This window comes from Jaculus jaculus, chromosome 11 (assembly GCF_020740685.1).
Source record: "Jaculus jaculus isolate mJacJac1 chromosome 11, mJacJac1.mat.Y.cur, whole genome shotgun sequence".
Taxonomy (NCBI): Eukaryota; Metazoa; Chordata; class Mammalia; order Rodentia; family Dipodidae; genus Jaculus; species Jaculus jaculus.
In genome coordinates, this window is record NC_059112.1 from 16,852,828 (window position 1) to 16,864,686 (window position 11,859).

At 43.7% G+C, this 11,859-nt stretch overlaps 1 pseudogene; it reads left to right on the forward strand.

Annotated features, from left to right (window-relative positions):
- The first annotated feature begins 468 nt into the window (after positions 1-468).
- Positions 469-1,436, forward strand: LOC101604077 (annotated as a pseudogene).
- The last annotated feature ends 10,423 nt before the right edge of the window (positions 1,437-11,859 follow it).

Here is an 11,859-nt window from a genome sequence, read left to right on the forward strand (position 1 = left end):
AATACCAGCCTCACCACAAGCACCTGAGGCTATGGCGGGTATTTTATACTCAAACCATCACATTTATCTTGGAGGGTTGGAAATGTTTGTGGGTTAGATCTAGTGGGTGATTGCATAAAACGGGCTATATGTTAAATGTTCATTTAAACATGGTTAATTTGGTGTTGTGTAAATTTCATTTCAATAAAAAGGCATCATAAGGGCTGGGAAGATGGCTCCATGGTTGAAGCACTTGCCTGCAGAGGCCTAAGGATCCGAGTTCAATAACCCAGTGCCCATGTAAAGCCAGATGCACAAGGGGGCACATGTGTCTGGAGTTCATTTGCAGTGACTGGAGGCCTTGGTGTGCCCATTATCTCTCTATATATATATATCTGCCTCTTTTGCTCTCTCAAATAAATAAATAAATATTTTAAAGCAAAAAAAAAAAAGGCATTAAAACTTAGGCATCGGATTAAAGGCCCCACCATGCCCGCTGGAAGCTTCTTGATGTCCTTTGGAACAGAAACATCAAACGGCAGTGCCCTGTCCCCAAAGTAGTGCAGTTGGTTCTGCCTTAATACAGGATACCTGATCTATAAAAACACAGTTATCTCAGGGTCGATCAAGCCCTCAGCTAGACCCTTTCAGAAAAAGTCCAACTATGGAGCAGACTTACCTGCTCCAGCACCTGTTGGGCGAAGGAGCCCTGTGTTCACCAGGCCTTTGCCATCTGCCAGCCAGAAAGCAATAGAGAGCCAAGAGCACAGGCGAGCTGAAGTACACGAAATCTCAAGGCCAGAAAACGTGAATGATCATCTCAGAAGTGATCGCAAAAGACAAATAGCTCCAGGTGCTCCTTCAGCTCCAAGGACAGGGCATGGGGACCACCGAGGAGGCAGGGGAAGATTTGGTATTCCCAAGATGGTCCAGTGAAATTTGAGAAAGACTTTGACTTTGAAAGTGCAAATGCACAATTTAACAAGGAAGAAATCGACAGAGAATTTCATAATAAACTTAAATTAAAAGAAGATAAACTCGACAAACAAGAGAAACCTGTAAATGGTGAAGATAAAGGAGACTCAGGAGTGGATGCCCAAAACAGTGAAGGGAATGCTGATGACGAAGATCCACTTGGACCTAATTGCTGTTATGACAAGACTAAATCCTTCTTTGATAATATTTCTTGTGATGATAACAGAGAAAGGAGGCCAACCTAGGCTGAAGAAAGAAGGTTAAACGCTGAAACGTTTGGAATCCCACTTCTTCCAAATCGTGGCCGTGGCGGGTACGGAGGCAGAGGAGGTCTTGGGATCTGTGGTGGCAGAGGGCGTGGTGGTGGCCGAGGAGGGACCTTCACTGCCCCTCGAGGATGTCGTGGTGGATTCAGAGGAGGCCGTGGGGGCAGGGAGTTTGCAGATTTTGAATATAGGAAAGACAGCAAAGTTGCTGCATAGTCTACAAACGTGGCTTTGAAAAAGAGGCGGAGTTCCAGCTCTTCCTGGTCCTGGAAACTGATTTTAGCTTTTGTGAAGAATGAAGAAGGGACTTTGCTCTGTGCTTGTCACCAGCACTGGGTTTTGTCACTTTGTTTTCTGCTTAATGTCAAAGATACAATGCAGTTACTTTTTTGGGGTGGGGGGACTCATCCTTCAAAAAACGAGCACTGACTATATTTGCGATAGCAAAAGGTTAAGTCATCTCTTATGTACAGTTACACTTGAGCCGTACTTCAGTGGGACTTCGAAGGATTTTTTTTCATCACGAAATTGTACTTGGCAATTACTGCAGTTGCCTGCAGATCGGGCTGTGATACTGTGTGAGCCACAGAAGGCTGTGTGTTGTGTGTGTGTGTGTGTGTTGTGTGTGTGTGCGTCTGTATTGTCCTCTTTCTATTTGGAAATCCTATAATATGAGGTAGCTGATTTTGTCAATTAACTAGGGTGCTGGATGGTAGAGAATTTTGTCAGTCAACTATGTACACACAGGTAAATACTGCTTCTTAGGCAAAGGTAGCTTTTTATATAATTGTAAAATTCCATTATATTCCATTGCCAAAGAAACATTTAGAACTTTGTGTAGCTGTATGAAAAGCAACTAATTTTTAAAGAATAAACATTTTAAAGTCAGCAAAAAAAAAAACTTAGGCATCTTCTTATGAATGAAAATATACTGACATACCCTGACATACCTTAAGTGTGTCAAATCAACACCATCTAAAGTGATCTCCCATAGCAATTTTGCTCACTTTTCTTCCCTTGAATTCTCAATAAGGGCTTACCACTGTGTTGGCATATAGATTGTTAGGCGGGTGTGTACTTTGAGATACACAATTCATTCTGCCTCCTCTTTTATTAGCTGGCTGGCTTTAAGGGAGATACCACTCATGATTGCCCGGGATCAGTTATTAATCCTCTTTCACCAAGCTTCAAAAGATACATGTGAGATCTTATTTTGTGTCCCACATGTGGACATCACAAGCCCATTTTCTCACCATGCAGCTATGGTGGTATTCCTCAAAAGCGAAACCATTGGGCCACCCGCAAAGAGAGTCTCCCAGCCTTATATCCACACCTACTGTAATATGGAGGAGACCTCAGGAATCTTTATTTTATCAAGGCCCAGGGACTGTCACATGCTCTTCATGGGTGGTCATTTGAGACCATTAGTTTTGTTCTTTGCTTCTCTTTAATAATTAACTTGCTTGGGCTGGAGAAATGGCTTAGCGGTTAAGAGCTTGCTTGTGAAGCCAAAGGACACTGGTTCGAGGCTCGATTCCCCAAGACCCACATTAGCCAGATGCACAAGGGGGTGCACACGTCTGGAGTTTGTTTGCAGTGGCTAGAGGCCCTGGCGTGCCCATTCTCTCACTCTCTCTCTTTCTCTGCCTTTCTCTCTCAAATAAATTTAAAATAATGAAAAAAATAAGTAACTTGCTAATTCATTCAACTATGCATCAAGTGCCCACACAAACATGGTGCTAGATGCTACAATGAGAACATAAATGGAACCACACTTTGCAAATAAAGAAGTTTTGAAAATTATATCAGGACAGGTAACTTGTTATTTTTAACATTTATTTATTTGTTTATTTATTTATTTATAAGCAGAGAGAGAGAAAGGCCTTTAGCCACTGAAAAATGAATTCCAGATGCATGCAACACTTTGTGTATCTGGCTCTATGTGGGAAATCAAACCCGGGTCATCAGGTTTTGCAGGCAAATGCCTTAACTGCTGAGCCATCTTTCCAGCCCCATAACTTGTTATTTTAACAGACGTTCATTCAGACCCACAATTCTAAGACAAAACTTTCTCAGCAGTCATTCTGCATGGATTTATATGTGCTAAGGACCACAGACTTGCCAGATTTACAAATTCTGCCAACTCTGACCCTAACACCACCCCGTGACTAACTCTGGCACCCCACACTCTGTCTGTACCCACTCTTAGCTTCTTGTTTGGAGATCCTACTGTGACTCTGTCAAGGTCACAGTTCTCCTCAATAACAGTTCAATAAAGTTTAGCTTGCATAAGCAGTAGGTTTCCCTGTTGTGCTTTTTTGTTGCGACTTCACCGGCAGCCACAGACATAAATAGTGATTTCTTCCATGAATTATTGTTTACCTCTTATTATTTTTGCGCTCTGCTATACGTGACGCTACGTCTAGAATCTAAATGTGTTATTTTTGTCGGCATTGACCTCCCGAGGCACATTGATCAAGACACAGTCATTGACTACTTGAGTATAAGAGTAGTTATTTCAGGAGGTAAGCAGTAACTCACAAACCCATAAACTTAAACAACTTGAACTCACTTTACATCCTGTGGCAGCAAGAACTATGATTTTTGAAATGTCCCCAGGGTGTCTCTTCATGTAGATATCCTTCGCCTTCATCCTGTCCAGGATTTGAAGGTCATGGGAGTCTTTCCCCTGTTATATCTTCTCCTCCATTTCCTCATTATTTACTTCATATTGCATAAAATTCTGGTCCAATCATCATAAGTTTTAACTCTTCTTCTTCCTCACTTGGGCCATGTTTTCTCTTTCCTGTGACTTCGAAGCAAACCTTTTAATTTGATCTTCTGGTTCGCTAATGAAATATTCAGTGTATAGTGTTGTATTTAGTGTATAGTATTGAGGTATTTTCCCCTTGCTTTATGATATAATATCTTCTCAAAGTTCCTAAGCCAGGTTCTGGCATTGAGACTTACAAGGCACTAAATGTTTGCATACCCTTTGATTTATATGTCGCATTCCCAACTCCCAATGTAATGATCTTGAGGTCGGGACTCTGGTCGGTGACTTAGTTGCTCGACTCATCATAACTGGAGTTTGTATCTTTTAAAAGAAACCCCCCCACGCGCCCCAAGACTTCTCTTTCTTCTTCCACCACCTGAGGGCATGGCCAGAGAGCAACATCTGTGAACCAGGAAGCCAGACACCACCAGACCCTGAGTCTGCTGTTGCCTGATTATTGAACTTCCAGACTCCAGAACAGTGAGAAGTAATTTTTGTTTGGTTTTGTTTTTCAAGGTACGGTCTTCCTCCAGCCCAGGCAGACCTGGAATTCACGATGTAGTCTCAGGCTGGCCTTCCACTCATACCTCTGCCTCTCGAGTGCTGGGATTAAAGGCATGCGCCATCATGCCCGACTCAAGAAATAAATTTTGATTGCATATTAGCCACCCAGTCTATAATATTTTGTCATGGCAATCCAAACAAACTAAGCTAAAAACTAAGCCCCAGTGGAATGGTATTTGAAATAGGGTCTTTGAAAAATAATTAAGTTTAGATGATGTACTGAAGGTGCCCCACCCCATAATGGGATTAAGATCCCTATTGGAAGAAGAGGGATTTTATGTATCATATCACATGAGGATTTAGTGAGTAGGTAGGCACTGGTATGGCAGGAAAAAAGACTTCATGCCAGAACCAAGTAGGCTAGCATCTTGATGGTGCACTTCCCACACTGTAAAACTGTGAGAAATGCATGTCTGTTGTTTAAGCCACCATGCCTTCATTTTGTGGTATAATTGATACAGGGGTTAAGGGCTCCTTACTGTCATACCACAGTTAGCCTCCATGCCTAACGCAGATCATCATGTTACAAAAGTCTGGACCATCCCTCTCCTCCAACCACAAAATCTGAGGTGTCTCTAAAGGCCAGTGACCACGTTAACTTGGCATTGTAAGTAAGTGAACCAGAAAGTCCACTAGCTGGATAAATGTTCTGCCTTACACCTTCCTTACCCTCCTCATAGCTATCTGCTGTATCTCCCTGCCTGTCACAGCCTTATCACATGTAGATATGTCATTCTCCTTAGATCTTTATCCTCCCTGCTCAGGAGTCCAGGCATCAAGGAGACATCGCCTTCCAGCCTTTCCCTTTCTGGCATCTGTTTCTCCTCATGGTGGACTCACATGATGGCAATGTCACCTTCTGTCCCATCTCACCTTTGTTAGGTTTCTGTCCCTGGCCCCTTCTGTGATTCCGAGGCTATCCTTGCTTCCTGAGGGAAATGCACCCCTGTGGTAGTTTGAACATAAAATGCAGCCCCCTCCCGCCCCCATGGCCTCATGTGTTGGTGACTAAACCTCATACTCAATCCCAAGCCAATATAGTCATTGAGAGGTGGATCCTTGTTGGAGAAGATGTGTCACTAGGAGGTGAACCCTGAGGTTTCTTAGCACAGCTCCAAGCCCAGTACTTAAACTATATCTTCCCGGATAGGTGACCAGATGTGACCAGCTTCCTGCTCTGCCATGCTTTTCCTGCCATTATGAAACTTCCCCCCAAAAACTGTCAGCAGAAATGAACCTTTCCCTTTCATCTGCTGATTTGGTTGGGTGTTTTGTCCCAGCACTGAGAAGGTGATTGCAACAACCACAAAGATTGAGGTGGTGGGAATGGCTGTAATTTGTGAAACAAAACAAACAAGCAAACAAGCAAAGAAAATCTCTCAAGGCCAGGCGTGATAGTGAATACCATTAATCCCAATGCTCAGGAGGCAGAGGTAGGAGGATCCCCTCGAGGCCATCCTGGGGCTACAGAGTGAACTCCAAGTCAGCCTGGGCTTGAGGAAGCCCCTACCACAGAAAAAACTAAAATAAAAATCACCCAGAAATGTTAAAAACTGAGCAACCTTGAAGTCATGTGACCCCCCAACTCCAAAAGGACATTACCTAGAGGTAACACACTGTGACCCTTTATATCGTATCTCAGCCCGTGGCCATGCCTGGTTGCAAGAGATGCTGAAAAATGTAATCTTTTCTCTGGCTGTCCAAGCGCCCAGCTAAAACGTGAAGCTTCTTACTCAGGACAGAGAACAGAAGTATCATGGGACCAGTCACAGGATGGACTGCAATAAGGGTCTTAATTGTGCGCTGCATTGCCAGGAAATTGATTCCTAATAAAGTGCTCCAGAGTACTAAGAAACTATTTCTGAAACATTTGTAAGTTTAAGGTTACCCCTGAGTTAACACTTACATTCTCTCTCTTGCTTTCTGGTATGTTTTCTGGAGAGGCAGTATTACATTCCGCAGTAGAGACCTGAGTTAAATATATTGACAGATCTTATCTGTGCTTCCATCTAAAGGGAATAACCGCTGTTCCTATTTTGGGATATGTTAGCTCTTTTCTAACACTTGTGGTTTTGTCAGACATGAATATGTTATCGAGATCATCTTGGCTCTTATAAAGAGAAAAAGGTTAGGAAATCTTGCACCAAATGAGCTCTAAAGCACTTTTCAGCTCTAAAACATCTACAATTTGGGGCATATAAATTCTCTTTTGTGTGAACTACTTAGAAGAGAATCACTTGGGAAGCTTGTTAACCGTACACATTCTGAAGCATACTTCAAACTTATAGAACCAGTCTCTGGGGGTGGTGCCCAGAAATGTGCCAGGCTCAAGAGCTCCCCAGGGAATTATATTTTTAATTTTATTTTTATTTATTTGAGAGGGAGAGGGAGAGAATGAGTGTCCCAGGGTCTCCAACTGCTGCAAATGAGCTCCAAATGCATGTGTCATCTTGTATCTGGCTTACATGGATCCTGGGGAATCAAATCTTGGCCCTTTGGCTTTGCAGGCAAGTGCTTTAATTGCTAAGCCATCTCTCCTGCCCTATTAATTAATTAATTCATTCATTCATGTGTCTGTGTGCGTGTGTGTGTGTGTGTGTTTGCAACAGGGTCTTCTGCTACTGCAAACTAACACTAGACACATGTACCCAGCTTCATGTGAATGCTGGGGAATCCAAACTGGGCAAGCAGGCTTTGCAAGCAGGTGCCTTTAACTGCTGAGCCACCTTCCCATCCCCACTTTGTCTTTTTTTTTTTAAACAACTTTATTTTCTAGGTGTGGTGCTAAACACCTTTAATCCCAGCACTCGGTAGGCAGAAGTAGGGGGATCGCCGTGAGTTTAAGGCCACCCTGAGACTCTATAGTGAATTCCAGGTCAGCCTGGGCTGGAGTGAGACCCTACTTTGAAAAACCAAGCAAAAAAACACCTAAATTTTATTTATTTATTGAGAGGGGAAAGAGAGAATATGAACATGGGTGTACCAGGGCGTCCTACTACTGCAAACAAACTCCAGACACATGTACCACTTTGTGTATCTGGCTTTACGTGGGTTCTGAGGAATCAAACCTAGGCCTCAAGGCTTTGCAAACAAGTACTTTTAACTGCTGAGCCATCTCTTTAGTCCCCCTTTTCTCTCTCTCTCTTTTTTTTTTTTTTTTGGTTTCACTTATTTTATTTATTTTTTGAAGTTTTTTTAAAATTTTTTATTTATTTATTTGAGAGAGACAGACACAGAGAGAAAGACAGATAGAGGGAGAGAGAGAGAATGGGCGCGCCAGGGCTTCCAGCCTCTGCAAACGAACTCCAGACGCGTGCGCCCCCTTGTGCATCTGGCTAACGTGGGTCCTGGGGAACCGAGCCTCGAACCAGGGTCCTTAGGCTTCACAGGCGAGCGCTTAACCGCTAAGCCATCTCTCCAGCCCTATTTTTTTTATTTTTATTAGTTATATACACAGCATATACAGTCATGTTGCTACCATTGTTATCCTCCTCCCTGTCCTCCCCACTCCAGAAGGACCCTCTTTGTTGAGGATTACGGGTCATGCATTGTGCGGTGTTGCGGTCCAGTTCACATTGCTGGTCCCCTTTTCTCTTTTAAATATAAAACTTTATTAAAAATTCACATAATTTCCACCAAGTGTGGTGGCACACTCTTTTAATCCCAGCACTAGAAAGGCCTAGGTAGGAAGATCACTGTGAGTTTGAGGCCAGCTTGGCACTACAGAGTGAGCTTCAGGTCAGCCTGGACTAGAATGAGACCACACTTCAAAAAAAAAATCCAAAAAATATTCACATAATCCCTTCCTACCACCATCCTTTGTTCCCTCTCCCAGCCCCCAGCCTGAGACTCTATTTTTCCCTAATATTCCCTCCGTAGGTATGTTTTTTGTTTTTCAAGGTAGAGTTTTGCTCTCTCCCAACCTGACATGGGATTCACTATATAGTCTCAGGGTAGCCTGGGACTTCATGGAGATCCTCCTCCCGCTACCTCCCAAGTGCTGGGATTAAAAGCGCGCACCAGCATGCCTGGCTGATGCTTTGTTGTTGTTGTTACTTGGCCTTCTCTATCATGCACAACAATCTGTTGGTGGGCCCACTATTATGCAGTTATTTTTTGCAGATAGTGACAGCCACTATGAAGTCATATATACAACAACCACTTTGTGTCTGGGACAAAGAATTCCAAAGAACTTCTCCTGATCCTTTGGCTCTTACATTCTTTCTGCCACCTCTTTCATGATAGTCCCGAAGTTATTGGAGAGTATGACAGAGATGTCTCATAAAGTGCTGTCTGCTCAACTGTCACTTCCTCTCAGATGATTCTTATGGGTATCAAAGGTCAGGAACACTTTCCCACGTGCCTTACAAAAAGCATTAGCCAAACACCTGTCCGAGCAACTTGAGGTCTAAGTGACTCAGAAGCGAACAACCTGACGTGATGCTCACACAAGCGCAATAGCGGCACACAGCCATGTGGGTAACCAACTGCTCTTGGATTGGCTAACAGATCTGCTCAGTGGAAAGGAAACCATATCTGGAACTGGGAAGCAAACCAGAATCGCATCCAGATCATGATTCTGCCTTCCATTGTCAAGCTCCCACTAATCTTACACTATAAAAGTATCTAAACCCTTAAAATTCTCTCTAAATTAATAATGGTTATCCCATTTAACTGGCACTGACTTCATTCTCTATTGGAGAATCTGCTTCTCTTTTCAAATGGAACTGGACTTAAGGAGATCAATGGCCCAGTGCACTCCACCCCAGCCCCAGCTGAAACCACAGAAGAACTGGGGAAATGAGCAAGAGTGCTGCTCCCTTAGTTAAGCTGGTATCAGCACAAGGGTTATGGAGAAAGATACTGAGGAAACACAACACCTACCAAACCAGACACCTAGGTGCTCCTAAGTGCCCATCACTGAAGTAGACTTAAAACGCTCCCAGCATGGCTCAGGGAATTTTGCAGAAGAGGGGGAGGAAAGATTGTTAGAGCCACAAGTTGGGACATTTTGCACAGAGACCTTGCCTCTCCCCCGTAAGTGACTGCTGCCCCCATAATGCATGACCCACCATCCCCATGGGGTTGACCTGCATCCCTGGTGAGGAGGGCCTCTTCAGAAAAGGGGCAAGGAGGAGGGAAAGGATGGTACCAACCTGTGATGTTTACATACAAAATAATGTCCATATCTAATAATAATAAAAATATTTTTTAAAAGCACTGGCCAAACCTGTCGGAAAGGCACATGGACTCTCTCAGATGTATCCGGCCGTAATGCAGCAGGTCTGAGCCAGATCTCGTGGCTGGCTGTATCAGGAGGATCAGTAACATGTTCCTCTTGCTGTGCAGTTGTGACGCTGAGCTGCTACAATCCACATCACCTGGGTGGACTGCTATTTCTCGCAGCTTCGAAATTCCACGGGAAGTCATATGTGATTTCCCAAAAGGGCCAATGTATGGAGAAAACCCTTGTTTGATGATCTGTCCACCTGCCTTTCTTGTCAAGACCTCACAACATGTAACATACCAGGATATGGGAGACTACTCAAGACGTTTTTGACTTTCACGAATCTAACACACTGATGTACTCAAGGATCATTATACCTACACCAGCAGCTGGAGAACTTAAACCGCTGATGCAGGGGAAGGAGCGGGGTGTCTCCAGCTAGACAGGAAGAGTCGAGCATCTATCACGCTCAGTGCATGCTTTGGGTGCACACAAGCTCACTTAACCTCCGACAGTGGCCGTGACCTGATACATCTCATACGAGTCTCATTCTCCCGAGTGGTTAAGTACTCATTTAATCTCACCCAGGAAGTCAAAGTAGCCACACAAACTCCCCCACCTCAGGCTTGCCTCACAGAATAATTTGGGGAGAAGAGAAGTTGCAGTTTCCACTGTGGAATCATCCTCTGACGTTTTTGTTTTGGCGTCCCACAAGTAAGACAGGTGTATCTAATGTGTATTGATCTATGAGTATTTATTGGAAATCCCCATAGTTTGTTAAAGCACAGTAGGGTTGAGATAGGACTGAAGAATTTGCATTTCATTTTTATTGATTTTTATTGTTTGTTTTTTTTAAGAGAGCAAGAGTGATAGCAAAAGAGAGAGAAAGAATTGGTGTACCAGGGCCTCAGCCACTACAATCAAACACTAGATACTAGCGCCACCTAGTGGGAATGTGTGACCTTGTGCTTGCCTCACCTTTGTGCATCTGGCTTATGTGGGATCTGGAGAGTCCAGCATGGGTCCTTAGGCTTCGCAGGCAAGCACTTTAGCTGCTAAACCATCTCTCCAGCCCTTTTCCTTTCTGTTTTTTTTTAATTCTTTTTTGAATTTGCATTTCTAACAAGTCCCTAGATCTCCTTTGAGAGCCATTGCTGCAAAAGTAACCCACAAGCAGACATCCAAAGTATTAGAATACAGGGGATAAAATAGTAATTCTACTGAATATTTTTTTTTTTCTTGCATCCTAGAGATCTTGGGCAGATTGAGAAGCAAGCGGGGTTTTGAAAACCATTACACTTAACCTGAGGCACACACTAGATTCCTGACCAGAGAGGCCAGCTATGTAGATGGTTCAGTAAGGCAGACAAAGAAGGGCCGCAGACAGGCCCAGCTCCTGCTCCTTTTGGCACCCCTCCCCCCTCCCCAGTGCCATGGCCCTCTGCCTTTTCTTCTTCACCTAATTCAGCCTTCATTTTTCTCCCTTTATGATAACAGCCAGCATCGCTTTTGAGTAATGCAATCCAGCGCGTCTGTTGTTCCCTTCATGGAAATTCTAGCCACTGTAAGTGCATGCGCTACTTGATAGCCACAAAGCAAACGGGGGAAAAAAAGAAAGAAAGAAATGTTCTGAGTGAACAGCGCTTTGATTGAACCTGAATTGGCCGTAACTTTGAAGTCCTGGCCCTGCGTAAGTGATGTGCTTTTGCACAGCCTCTGGCAGGACGCTCTCCCTCTCGCAGATGGTCAGATTTCCAGGTATTCTGCGGTGCTTTGGGCCATTTGGTGAAAAAACGAGGCAGTAAATAAAGCAAACCTCGGAGCTTTGAAGGAGAAGGGAGAAGTATTTGTAAAGATCGAGAGCAGGAATTTAAATTTCTGCCAAGAGGCTCTGCCTTAAGAATGAAGGGACATTTCCTTTGATATTCTGAGATAAAGGGACATGGAAACATAGTTTATTAGTAAGGGAAAAGGGCCTCATGCCACAGATAACCACAGGATTTCCTACCGCCAAATCTGAGAAACAGAGCCCATGTCTTGTGTTGGGAGGTGCTTCTGCAAAAAGCTGTTTG